Source organism: Triticum urartu, unplaced genomic scaffold (assembly GCF_003073215.2).
Source record: "Triticum urartu cultivar G1812 unplaced genomic scaffold, Tu2.1 TuUngrouped_contig_9472, whole genome shotgun sequence".
NCBI classification, from domain to species: domain Eukaryota; kingdom Viridiplantae; phylum Streptophyta; class Magnoliopsida; order Poales; family Poaceae; genus Triticum; species Triticum urartu.
Genome location: NW_024120519.1, coordinates 2,871 through 17,154, shown reverse-complemented (window position 1 = coordinate 17,154; position 14,284 = coordinate 2,871). Strand labels below are relative to the sequence as shown.

Here is a 14,284-nt window from a genome sequence, read left to right as displayed (position 1 = left end):
GTTTGACAAAGTACTCTACTGCCGCTGGTTTCAGTTCCCTCACTGGATTTGCAGGCTCACGACCATCCTCCAACATCCCGTCAGTGCCACTGATTTGAAGGACCTCGGTGAGCGTGTACTTCTCCTGGTATACAATTTCATTCCTCCTTGTATTGCAGTTATTTTGGTTAGTAAACTTGTATCGACGAAGAATAATTGCACCAGGAAGTTCATATCTTAAAACTAGATAAGTTCGAAAAACAAACCATGACCAGTTGAAAAAGAACCACCCTCACCCTATTTTGTAGCTCACCTCTAATTCGTTTCTCACTACTGCTCTTTTCTCTCACTATTTTGTTTCTCCCTGTACTCCAGCACCAGAGAGGTTTGGACAGACGCTGATCACTAGCTCTCTATGACGCCGCCGATCACTAGAACGAAGAACACCAGCAGGATGAGAATGAAGTACATGACATAGACAATGAGGACGACCAAAACATGGAATCCGTACACATAGCACCAACTGCAAATTCGAACTTTCTGTCTATGATGATTTGATTGCTACTTCTTAAAGAAAGTGTACATAACAGTTAGATGTTTGTGCTAGAAAGGAAAACTTGTTTGAATTAAAAACATTGACCAGTATGAATCAAAAACATTGATCAGTTTGATAGTGCTCTCTCCTACCTATTTTGGTTGATGCCATGATGCCACGAATAGTGAAAAATTTGTATGGGAATGTTTAATTATTACTAGCATGTAAGTTCAAAAAAATAAAACAGAGTCAGTTTGTCTATGAAATTTGAGGAAGTCCGTCAATAGACCCGAGGAAAATAACATGCTCTTTAGGTGTTGTCACTATTCCTGTGAGCACAAGTTTAAAAAAATGTTTACATTCTGCTCCTGCGTATGTTTTTGGGCAGTACAAACACATCGCCATAGTGAGTACAGATGCAACACCTTGGGAAGTACTACTAACATTGCCGCGCTGGGCTTTCCGTTTGCAGGGTCCACTAGGTTCCGTCCTGAGAGAAGCATCGCCGGCTGGGAGAGTTCAATGATCTGAACTAGGAAAGTTCAACGTGAAAATTTGCTACAGATTGCATTACTTGAGAATTTTTTTCTAACTGGGTGCAGATGAGCCTGGGCACCGAAACGCCCTACTCACTCTTTATTGACTTCCCTGTATTTTGTGAATAAATGTTTATATAATAAATGTTCACATAGTATACTCCCCTGGTTGTACAAGTAAACATACACTAAGTGTAGACGTTCACTACGTGCTTTATAATCAGTTAAAAAATGTCGGGTGAGTTCAAACTAGAAAGACAGATAAGTCCAAAACCCGCACAACAAAAAAGTTTCACCTGCGAAAGAAAATGTGGCACTTCCACATGAAGTTAATAAACAAGGGTTAGAAAAAAAAGGATGTTTATATAAAAAAGTGCTCAAAAGTTCAATTACTCTCCGTGTGAACGTTCATACACTCTGTTTCCAAAAGAGAGTGCACATTTTACTAGGAAAAAACTTGGGTAAGTTCAAGGACAGAAAAAACTGGAACTTCAAAATCGACAAAATAGCAGTGAGGAATACAAAGTAAAGTCTTGTTTGTGAAAGCAATGAGCAGCGCAATGCAGAGGAAGGCCTGGACATAAACGGAGAGGACAGTCTAAGCTATTGTGCCTGAACTAGGCCTTGACAAGAATAGCTAAATTCAATAGCACATACACACCTTGTAGCCACACAGGCCTGTCATGCGCCCCCACCAGTCATCGTCGTAACCTGCCTCTGGCTGTCGCCGATGCACTCTCGGCTCTGATTTCATCCCCACCCACTGTCTCTTGGTCGCATTCGTCCGCACAGCACTGCGGTGTGCTGCCGTTTCTTGCAAGGGGTTCGGCCGACAGCCGCAAGAAGCCACCGTCTGCTGCATCCTCTATCCTATCCCTAACTCTCTGCTGCCCCTCCCTTTTCCAAGCCTCTCTCCTTCTTCCCACAAGATCGACATCCCTGATGGGATGGCCACTGAGTCACGGAGGGGCAGTCGATGGCGGTGGATGAGGAGATAGACGCCACAATCACTGCACTCCATCACTTCCTCCTCCACAGCAGGTTTCCTACCCGCATCCCTCCTTCCTTGCAAGTCGACGGTGCCATCATGTTGGAGACGGCTGTTGGTCTTGCGTTTCTCCGAGCTCTTCTCCTCCCTACTACGCGCTGGATCCGCGGGGATTTAATTTGACCATGGCGCCCTTGATGCCTCGCAATTCAGCACGTTACCTTGCCCGTGCCTGCTACTGATGCGACCATGTTGATTTGAGCCGAGGCGCGAGCAGTGCGCCAGAGACGTTGAGTGTGGGGATGAGCCCGTGGTGAGGCTAAGCTTCATGGCGATCGATGTGTACACCACGCTGATGAGCAGCGCCGCCACCATCCCGCGGACCGTCACCTGCTTGCGCCACGGCGGCTCCGACTCCATGTCCGACGAGGCGACCTCGCGCGACGTCTTGTCGATCTCGCCGGACGCGCCCAGGTCGTGGCGGTTCATTTCGGCGCCCACGAAAGCCCTCAGGGCGAGCATCTCGAGCTACTCGACGGCGACAGGGGCTGTGGCGACTACGCTGCGGGGATGAAAACACCATTAGCCCAATAACACAGGTCCAAACCGAGAGCATCAATTCATAAAGAAGATGATCAGTTCGACAAAAATGAGAGCATCAGTTCAACCCCTCGAATTCGTCAGTTCAAGAAGGGTAACAGAATAATATTCTGTTACGCGTAACAGAATAGCCCAGATGTATATATATATATATCTACCATTGTAGTAGAATGATGTATGTCTTGCTGATAATAATTTTTGTTACTGTGTGTGCTGTGTATGATCCAGGGATAGCACAATAAGCACAGAGACTTGGATTCTACCAAATCCAGGTCGTGACATGTGCTCCCCTCGGAGCACCCCCCAGGTGCTTCTTCGGCCCACTAGATGTCTTCTAGTCCAAAAAAAATCCACCAAGAGTTTCGCTGCATTTGGACTTCATTTGGTATTGATTTCTTGTGATGTAAAAAACATGCAGAAAACAACAACTGGCACTTGGCACTATGTCAATAGGTTGGTACCAAAAAAGGATATAAATGACTATAAAATGATTGTAAAACATCCAAGAATGATAATATAACAGCATGGAACAATAAAAAATGATAGATACATTGGAGACGTATCAGCATCCCCAAGCTTAATTCCTGCTCGTCCTCGAGTAGGTAAATGATAAAAACAGAATTTTTGATGTGGAATGCTGCCTAACATGGCATCTCATATTCTTTTCTTTATAGCATGGACATTTGGACTTTTATATGGTTCAAAGCAATAGTCTAGTTTTGACATGAGACTTAAATACTCAAGCATATCAACAAGCAACCATGTCTTTCAAAATATCAACGCTAAAATAAGTTATCCCTAACCCATCATGCTCAATCAGTGATCCATTCATGAAACACACTCGCATATTAGCTACACCCAATGCTCAAGTACGATCATAGTGCCCACTAGTTGGTTCTTTTTAAGAGAAGATGGAGACTCAAATAAAAAATAAAAAATTGCATAAAGTAAAAGAAAGGCCCTTCACGGAGGGAAGTATGGATTTGTAGAGGTGCCGGAGCTCAAAGCGAAAAACTTAGAAATAAAAACATTTTGGGAGGTATGCTTTTCCCACCAACAAAAATGACTTAGAGTTCCCAACACTTCCCATGCTAGATATATCATAGGCGGTTCCCAAACAGAAAAATAATGTTTATTCCTTTTTCCACCATACTTTCACTTTCCATGGCTAACCGTATCCACGGGTTCCCTCCATACCAACACTTTCCAAGGAATTTGTTATTTGACAACATAAAGTAAATTCATTTTTCATTTCGGGACTGGGCATCCCTAATATCTTTGCCTTACTCTCATGCAATTACAAGTGAATAAACACTCATTGTGAGAATAACACATCTAGCATGGAAAATATTAGCCACCCCTCACCGCCTCGCGAGCAGTACGAACACACAAAAGAGAAGTTTATTTTGAAAATTAGAGATGGCACATACAAATTTGCTTAGAACGGCAAAAGAATACCGCATATAGGTAGATATAGTGGATTCATGTGGCAAAACTAGTTTAGAGGTTTTTGGATGCATAAGTAGTGATCATACTTAGTGCAAAATGAAGGCTAGCAAAAGATTGAGAAGCGACCAACCAAGAAATGAATAATCTCATAAGCGAGCATTAAGCATAATTAACACCGAATAATGCACCCCAAGTAGGATATAATTTCATTGCATGACTATTGACTTTCGTGCTTGCATAGGGAATCACAAACCTTAGCACCAATATTCTTACGCACAATTACTCATCAACATGACTCACATATCACATCATCATATCTCAAAACTATTTCAAGGAATCATGTTTTTTTGTCTGATGATCTTCATGAAAGTTTTAATTATATCCTTCTTGGATATCTATCACTTTGGGACTAATTTTCATGTGTTGCTTTTGATAATCTTAAACAAATATAAGTGAAGATCATGAGCATAATATATCTTTATCTCAAATTAATTTAAGTGAAGCAAGATATAATTTCTTTAAAATTTTACTAACTCTCAAATAAATCTAAGTGAAGAAAGAGAGCATTTCTTCAAAAGTAACAAAGCCTACCATGCTCAAAAAGATACTCTCTCCGTTCCTTGATATAAGGTGTATAGATTTTTGAGAAAAAATCCAAAATATAAGGTGTTTTGCGATGCACCACTCGTCCGGATCATGTTTTTAGGGATTTGATTACATTTCCTTATATTAGGAAAGCTCCTCTATTTTCTCATGTCAATTAGTCAGGTGTATTCTCGCCCAAAGCTTGTGAAATTTTCCCTCCACATGCATTCTTTAATTTCCGTGCCAAAAACTATACACCCTATATTAAGGAACGGAGGGAGTATAAGTGAAGCACAAGAGCAATTCCATAGCTCATAAAAATTGAAGTGAAGCATAGAGAGCAATTCTAACAAGTCATGGCATAATTTTGGCTCTCTCAAATAGGTGTTCCCAGCAAGGATTCATGACTCAAAACACAAAGAAAAACAAGCAAAGACTCATATCATACAAGACGCTCCAAGAAAAACTCATAGTATGTGACGAATAAAAATATAGCTTCGAGTAAAATACCGATGGTCGTTAGAAGAAAGAGGTGATGCCACTCGGGCATCCCCAAGCTTAGTTGCTTGCTTCTCTTTGGATAATAACTTGGGATGCCATGGGAATCCCCAAGCTTAGGCTCTTCTTACTCCTTATTCCTTCGTCCATCGTAACATCACCCAAAACTTGAAAACTTCAATCACACAAAACTCAACAAAACCTTCGTGAGATCCGTTAGTATAAGAAAACAAATCACTACTATAAGTATTGTAGGAAAACAATTCATATTTTATTCTTGCATTATATTTACTTTATTTCAACTTTTCTATGGCAAAACTCATCAAGGAAAACCATAGAATTATCAAAACAAGCACACATGCAAAGAAAACAAAATCTATCAAAAAACAGAACAGTCTATAGCAATCTGGATATTTCAAATACTTCTGTAAATCCAAAAATTCTGAAAACTTAGGACCATGTGAGAAATTTTTATATTAATCTTCTGCAAAAATAATGGGTATTTTATCATGTTTATGTGATTTTTAACAATTCTGTGACTAGCGTGCAAAGTTTCTATTTTTCAGCAAGATCAAACAACTATCACCCAAGAAGATCCTAAAGGCTTTGCTTGGCACAAACACTAAATAAAACACAAAAAACACAATCATAATAGTAGAATAATTGTGCAAACACTCAAGAGCAGAAAGAAAAAATCAAAAATAAATCTTATTCATTGGGTTGCCTCCCAACAAGCGCTATTGTTTCACGCCCCTAGCTAGGCATAAAGTAAGGATCTAAGTTTTGGTGTCCTTCTCCTTAATTTCCTTAGAGGTGTTTTTGTCAAGAGGTTTTGTAAATACAACATAAAAACGTATTATCCATAGAGACTTTAGCACTATTAAGTTGCCTATCATCATAACCCCTCTGATTTTCAGCAATAATCCAAGAGTAATGTTGATTAACATTATTGAAAACTTGTTGGAATATATCTAAAATGGGGACTTCCTTTTTAAGATTCTCATCAAAGATTTGATTATCCCCAAGAAAATTTCTTAATGCATAATCACTATTGTAAATAATTTCATCTATCATGGGCTTTCACGATTCATACCATAAAAATCAAATATTTCCCTAGTTTCCCGTATTATGTAGTCAAATTCATTCATAAGAACGAGCGTGGCCAACTTTTTAGCCTTAGGATTCTTTATAACGGGAACCTCAAAAAACAATCTTTGCAATGTAGGATGAGTATGAATAAATTTACTTTCAAGTTTTAGAACTAGTGCTGAAATAGCTTCCGAATAAGATCTAGTCCTTCTAAGTATAGGAGCATCATCAAGACTTAAATTTCCAACACAGTTGAAACATTCTTGGATACGTTCTTTTCCCATAAAATTCCCTTGCCCAAAGATAAAAGTTTTAGCATCAAAATTTCCCATACATCCAATCTTAGGAGTTAGGCCATCATCTGTTGCTGCCATACTGAAATCACTCATGATTGCAAGTAAAGGATAGATCTGACAAGAAAACGGCGAAAGAAAAAGAGGGCGAATAAAACAAACAATTTTGTGAAGTGGGAGAGAGGAAAACGAGAGGCAAATGACAAATAATGTAAATTGCGAGGAGATGATATTTTTGATTAGGAACCTAGTAGATGTTGATGATGTTTCCCCGGTAACGGCGCCAGAAATTCCTTTTGATGTCTGCTAGAACTACGTCGGTATTTCCCCAAAGAGGAAGGGATGATGCAGCACAGCGACGATATGTATTTCCCTTAGTGATGAGACCAAGGTTATCGAACCAGTAGGAGAACCAAGCAACACTACGTAAACAATACCTGCACACAAATAACAAATGCTCACAACCCGGCGTGTTAAAGGGGTTGTCAATCCCTTTCAGGCAATGACGCCAGAGATAGGCAAACGGACGTGAGATAGTTGTAAATATTTATAGATCAAATACCAAATAAAATGCAGCAAGGTATTTTTGTATTTTTGGTTTAATAGATCTAATTATAAAAGAAAAGGAAAATAAATCGCAAAAGCAAATATATTGAAAAAGAGACCCGGGGGTCGTAGGTTTCACTAATGGCTTCTCTCTCGAAAAATAGCAAACGATAGAACTTCAAATAAGGCAATTGATATAACTTCAAATAAGGCATCACGTCCAAGATTAGTAGACCGACTCCTGCCTGCATCTACTACTATTACTCCACACATCGACCGTTATCCAGCATGCATCTAGTGTATTAAGTTCATGGAAAAACGGAGTAATGAAATAAGAACGATGACATGATGTAGACAAGATCTATTTATGTAGAAATAAAACCCATCTTGTTATCCTTAATAGTAATGATACATACGTGTCGGTTCCCTTTCTGTCACTGGGATCAAGCACCGTAAGATCGAAGCCATCTCAAAGCACCTCTTCCCATTGCAAGATAAATAGATCAAGTTGGCCAAACAAAACCCAAATATTGGAGAAGAAATAGGAGGCTATAAGAAATCATTCATATATGAGATCAAAGAAGACTCAAGTAACTTTCATCAATAAAAAGATAGATCTGATCATAAACTCAAAGTTCATCGGATCCTAACAAAGACACCGCAAAAAGAGTTACATCATATGGATCTCCAAGAGACCATTGTATTGAGAATCAAACGAGAGAGAGAGGAAGCCATCTAGCTACTAACAAGGACCCATAGGTCTACAAAGAACTACTCACGCATCATCGGAGAGGCACCAATGGACATGATGCACCCCTCCGTGATGGTGTCTTGATTGGATCTGGTGATTCTGGAACTTGCGGCGGCTGGAATTGATTTTCGTCTACTCCCCTAGGGTTTGTGGAATATTGGGGTATTTATAGGGCAAAGAGTCGGTTCGCGAGGCATCCAAGGTGGGCACAACCAACCCGGGCACGCCTGGGCCTCTAGGCGCGCCCTAGTGGGTTGTGCTCCCCTCGGAGCACCCCCCCACGTGCTTCTCTAGCACATTGGATGTGTTATGGTCCAAAAAAATTCCACAAAATTTTTTTTTGTGTTTGGACTCTGTTTGGTACTGATTTCCTGCGATGTGAAAAACATGCAGAAAACAACAATTGGCACTTGGCACTATGTCAATAGGTTAGTACCAAAATGATATAAATGACTACAAAATGATTGTAAAACATCCAAGAATGATAAAATAACAACATGGAACAATAAAAAATTATAGATACATTGGAGACGTATCACATAATTTCTTTGAGCACTGTCTAGGGTTTTACTAGCATATGGGATAACATTCAATTTCTTATCAACTCTTTGTCCTAGAAGAGCACCAACAACATAATCACTTGCATTACACATAATTTCAAAGGGTAGGTTCCAATCAGGCTGGTGAATAATAGGTGCAGAGATTAAGGCTTTCTTAAGAATTTCAAATGCTTCAACACAATCATCATCAAAAACAAATGGAACATCTTTTTGCAAAAGATTAGTAAGAGTCCTAGAAACTTTAGAGAAGTCTTTAATAAATCTCCTATAGAAACCAGCATGACCAAGGAAACTTCTTATACCTTTGATATCTTTAGGACACAATTTTTTTTCAATAGCATTAACTTAAGCTTTATCAACTTCAATACCTCTCTCGGAGATTTTATGTCCCAAGACAATACCTTCATTAACCATAAAGTGGCACTTCTCCCAATTCAAGACAAGATTAGTTTCTTCACATCTCTGCAAAACTCGGTCAAGGTTGCTTAAGAAATCATCAAAAGAAGTTCCGTATATGGATAAATCATCCATGAAAACCTCAACAATCTTTTCAAAAAAGTCAGAGAATATAGCAGTCATACATCTTTGAAAGGTAGTGGGTACATTGCATAAACCGAAAGGCATACGTCTATAAGCAAAAGTACAAAAATTGCATGGAAAAGTAGTTTTTTCTTGATCCTCTTGTTACACAGGTATTTGGAAAAAACCAGAATATCCATCTAGAAAGCAGAAATGTGTATGTTTTGAGAGTCTTTCTAGCATTTGATCAACTAAAGGTAGATGATAATGATGTTTCCTAGTAGCTTTGTTTAGTTTTGTAAAATCAATTACCATTCTATAACCCATGATAATTCTTTGTAGGATAAATTCATTTTAATCATTAGGAACAACAGTAATACCTCCCTTCTTAGGACACAATGAACATGACTCACCCATCTACTATCAGCTATGAGATAGATTATACCTGCTTCTAGAAGCTTTAATATTTCATTTCTTACCACTTCCTTCACCATTGGATTTAACCGTCGTTGGTGATCAACAACTGGTTTAGCATCAGGCTCCATATTAATTTCATGCTGACATAGAGTGGGACTAATGCCCTTAAGATCATCAAGAGTATATCCAATAGCGGCTCGGTGCTTCCTCAGAGTTTTTAATAATCTCTTTTCTTCATGTTCTGAAAGGTTAGCACTAATAATAATAGGATATATCTTCTTTTCACCAAGATAATCATATTTCAAAGTATCAGGCAATTGTTGATATCGAACATAGGATCACTCTTGGGTGGAAGATCTCCAAGAGTCTCAATAGGCAAGTTGTGTTTCAAAACAGGTATTTCTTTAAAGAATATCTCATCTATTTCATTTCTTTCATTCATAAACATATCATTTTCATGGTCTAGCAAATATTGTTCTAAAGGATCAGTAGGAGGCACAACAATAGAAGCAAGACCAACAATTTCATCTTTGCTAGGCAATTCTTTATCACAAGGTTGTCTACTGAATTTGGAGAAGTTAAACTCATGAGACACATCACCGAAACTTACACTAACAGTTTCTTTCTCACAATCTATCTTAGCATAACAGTGTTTAGGAAAGGTCTACCAAATATAATGGGACAAAAATCATCTTGTGGGGAACCAAGAACTAGAAAATCACTAGGGTATTTTATTTTCCCACACAAGACTTCAACATCTATAACAATCCCAAATGGTGTGACAGTATCTCTATTAGCATCTTTAACATCAATATCTTCTATTTCAGATGGTGCAATATCATCAATTATTTCTTGATATAAAGTAAAAGGAATTGCACGCACACTAGCACAAAATCACATAAGCCATGATAACATTGATCTCCTATTTTAACAGAGACAACAGGCACGCCAACAATAGGTCTATGTTTGTCCTTTTGATCGGGTTTAGCAATTCTAGTAGCTTGATCACACAAATAAATAATATGCCTATCAATATTTTTCCCAAGAGATCTTTAACCATAGAAACATTAGGTTCAATTTTAATTTTTTTAGAGGGTGTAGGTGTTCTTCTATAACTCTTGCGAACTAAAACTGATGCTTTAGCAAGTTTTTTTACCCTAACAGGAAAAGGTGGTTTCTCAATATAAGAATTAGGGATAACTAGATCAACATTATAAGTATTGGTTTATTCTTTAGCTTCAATGGGTTATACTATTTTTACTTCAATTGGAGGAGGATATTTAAACCACTTCTCCTTAGGGATCTCAACATGAGTAGCAAATGATTCACCGAAAGAAGCTACTATCTCGGAGTCAAGTCCATATTTATTGCTAAAATTCTAAAAAGTATCGGTATCGATAAAAGTTTTAACACAATCAGATTCAAATTTTATACCTGACTCCTTACCTTCATTGAGTTCTCAATCTTCGGAGTTGCATTTAATTCTTTCCAAAAGATCCCATCTGAATTCAGTAGTCTTGTTCATAAAAGAACCAGTACAAGAAGTATCGAGCATGGATTGATTATTACGAGAAAGCCGAGCATAAAATTATGAATAATGATTTCTCTTGAGAGCTCATGATTGTGGCATGAGTATAACATTGACTTAAGCCTCCCCCAAGTTTGAGCGATACTTTCTCCTGCACGAGGCCATATATAATTATGATCACGATGAACCAGATGCATAGGATAGAACTTTTGATGAAATTCCAATTTCAATCGGTCGAATTCCAAGCTCCAATATCATCTCATCGCCTATACCATGTCAATGCCTTTCCCTTCAAAGAAAAAGGGAAGACCTTCTTCTCGACTTCATATCCGGGTAAACCTACAAGCTTAAATAATCCACAAACGTTATCCACATAGATTAGATGCATATCATGATGTAGTGTTCCATGTCCTACATAATGATAGAGGCAAAGTTGTCCCATCTTTCGATGAGAAGGTGATTATCATTTCAGAGGAGTAGACTTTGACGATCCGACTACGAACGTGCGAGGACGTCGCGCCTTAGCAATCGCGAAACCAACTACGAGAGGTCATTGATCATGCCGGAGCATGATCAACCTAACCACTATGGTCTATTTCCTACAACCAAACGAAGAGCAAGCAAGAAACTGAGATTGCAATCTGGATATTGCGATTATAAGATGAAAGCTTTATTGATCAAGGTGGGGTTCTATGATGTCTTGGTCTGGTCATTGAACACAAACGAAGTACGCGAAGTTGCAGCTATGGCGAACTTTTAATCTAAACAAAACCCAAAGTCTAAACAATGCCCTAAGGGCTGTATATATGGAGGAGAGAGGGGGAATTTCGTGGCCCTTGGCGGATGGGTCCGAAACCAACCCTAACTCTTGTTTCCCCACACATATGGACTCAAAAAATAGCCTATAATCAAGTATTTCAAAATTACATGGGCCTAGCCCGAAAATAAGGTGACGCAGCACCTAGAATAGCCTCTAGGCAAAATTTATGAAGTGGCATCTTGTATATTTCGTCCAAGGCTTCATGCACTCGTTATGGTGGCTTCAAAGTCCTGGAATCATCACTTGTAACTCTGTTCTTGTTCCCCTTGCGCATGCCATCATCTCCATGCTTGAACTTGCTCCAAGGTTCATCTTTCTTGTCCAAGATAGGCCCTTCGTTTGTAAGCAAAACAAATGTATCCAATTTAGGTAGCATCATATTCTCATGAACATTAGAATCGTTACCAAGAAACAAAAGTACCTGGTAATTCAATTGGCATGCACGAGCTTTATTAATTGGTCCAGTATGTATAGTAGCAGGGGTTGTGGGTGTAACAATGGTATTGATGTCCTCATCATCCTCCCCTTCTTGAAATGAAGTCATCAGCGACGGAAGCTCATCTTCCTCACCCAAATAAGGCTTCAAATCTGCAATGCTAAAAGTGGGACTAACCCCAAAATCTGCAGGCAGCTCAAGTTTATATGCATTATCATTTATTTTCTCTAACACCTTAAAAGGACCATCAGCACGTGGCATTAGCTTTTATTTGCGCAAATTAGGAAATATATCCTTACGCAAATGTAACCAAACAAGATCTCCAGGCGCAAACACAACATGTTTTCTACCGTTATCTCCAGCAAGTTTATAATTAGCATTCATATGCTCAATGTTTTCCTTAGTTAACTCATGCATTTTTAAAATCAATTCAGCAGGTTCTTTAGCATCAAAATTGACCTTCTCCGAAGATGGAAGAAGCCAAAAATCAATAGGTGCACGAGGTAGGAAACCATACAAATTTCAAAAGGGCACATCTTAGTAGTAGAATGCAATGAACGATTATACGAAAATTCAATATGATGCAAGCATTCTTCAAACATTTTCTTATTATTCTTCAAAACAGCCCTAAGCATAGTAGACAATGTTCTATTGACTACTTCAATTTGTCCATCAGTTTGGGGGTGACAAGTAGTACTAAAAAGCAGTTTAGTCCCCAACTTAGCCCATAAACATCTCCAAAAGTGTCTAAGAAATTTTGTATCGCAATCTGAAACAATAGTATTTGGCACACCATGCAAGCGAATAATTTCACGAAAGAACAAATGAGCAACATTAACAGCATGATCGCTTTTATGACATGGTATAAAGTGTGCCATTTCCGAGAATTTATCCATGACAACAAATATGATATCCCTCTCATTCTTTGCTCGAGGTAAACCTAAAACAAAGTCCATAGATATATCCTCCCAAGGAACACTAGGTACAGGCAAAGGCATATATAAACCATAAGGATTGAGTCGTGACTTAGCTTTTTGACATGTAGTGCAGCGAGCAAAAAAATGCTGAACATCCCTTCTCATCCTTGGGAAAAAGAAATGTGTAGCAAGTACATCCTCCGTCTTCTTCACGCCAAAGCTTCCCATTAATCCTCCTCCATGCGCCTCCGGCAACAACAAAAGACGAACGGAGCTAGCTGGAATGCATAGCTTGTTAGCACGGAACACAAATCCATCATTAACGACGAACTTGTTCCACGTTCTTCCTTCTTTAAAATTCTGCATTACATCTTTAAAATTAGCATCATGCACATATTGATCTTTGATGGTCTCCAAACCAAATATTTTGAAGTCAAGTTGTGAAAGCATAGTATAGCGACGAGACAATGCATCGGCAATAACATTTTCTTTACCCTTCTTGTGTTTAATGACATAAGGGAAAGTCTCAATGAATTCAACCCATTTAGCATGTCTATGACTCAGTTTAGCTTGACTTTTAGTATGTTTCAATGGTTCATGATCAGAATGTATAACAAATTATTTGGGCCATAAATAATGTTGCCATGTTTCTAAAGTCTGAACAAGAGCATATAATTCTTTATCATAAGTAGAATAATTCAGACTAGGCCCACTCAATTTTTCAGAAAAGTATGTAAATAGGTTTGCCATCTTGTAATAACACACCTCCTAATCCAATTCCTCTAGGATCACATTCAAGCTCAAAAGTCTTATTAAAATCAGGAAGTTGGAGTAAAGGAGCATGTGTCAACTTATCTTTCAATACCGTGAAGGCTTCTTCCTGTGCGGTACCCCAAACAAAAGGCACGTCCTTCTTTGTAAGCTCGTAGAGAGGTGCAGCAATGGTGCTGAAATCTCTCACAAAACGCCTATAGAATCCAGCAAGGCCAAGAAAGCTCCTCACTTGTGTGACCATTTTTGGTTACGACCAACCCTCAATAGCTTCAATCTTGGCTTTATCAACTTCAATTCCCCGTGGAGTAACAACATAGCCAAGAAAAGATACTCGGTCGGTGCAAAAGGTGCACTTCCCAAGGTTACCAAACAAATGTGCATCACGTAGAGCAATAAAAACAACACATAAATGTTCCAAATATTCCTCCAAAGATCTGCTATAAATCAGTATATCATCAAAATAG

At 38.7% G+C, this 14,284-nt stretch overlaps 1 long non-coding RNA gene across 1 annotated transcript; it reads left to right on the top strand.

Annotated features, from left to right (window-relative positions):
- On the top strand, nucleotides 1–665 carry LOC125532241. The gene is made up of 2 exons (XR_007293909.1): nucleotides 1–127; nucleotides 355–665. It is a non-coding gene; the product is annotated as an uncharacterized LOC125532241 (long non-coding RNA).
- Nucleotides 666–14,284: the final 13,619 nt, after the last annotated feature.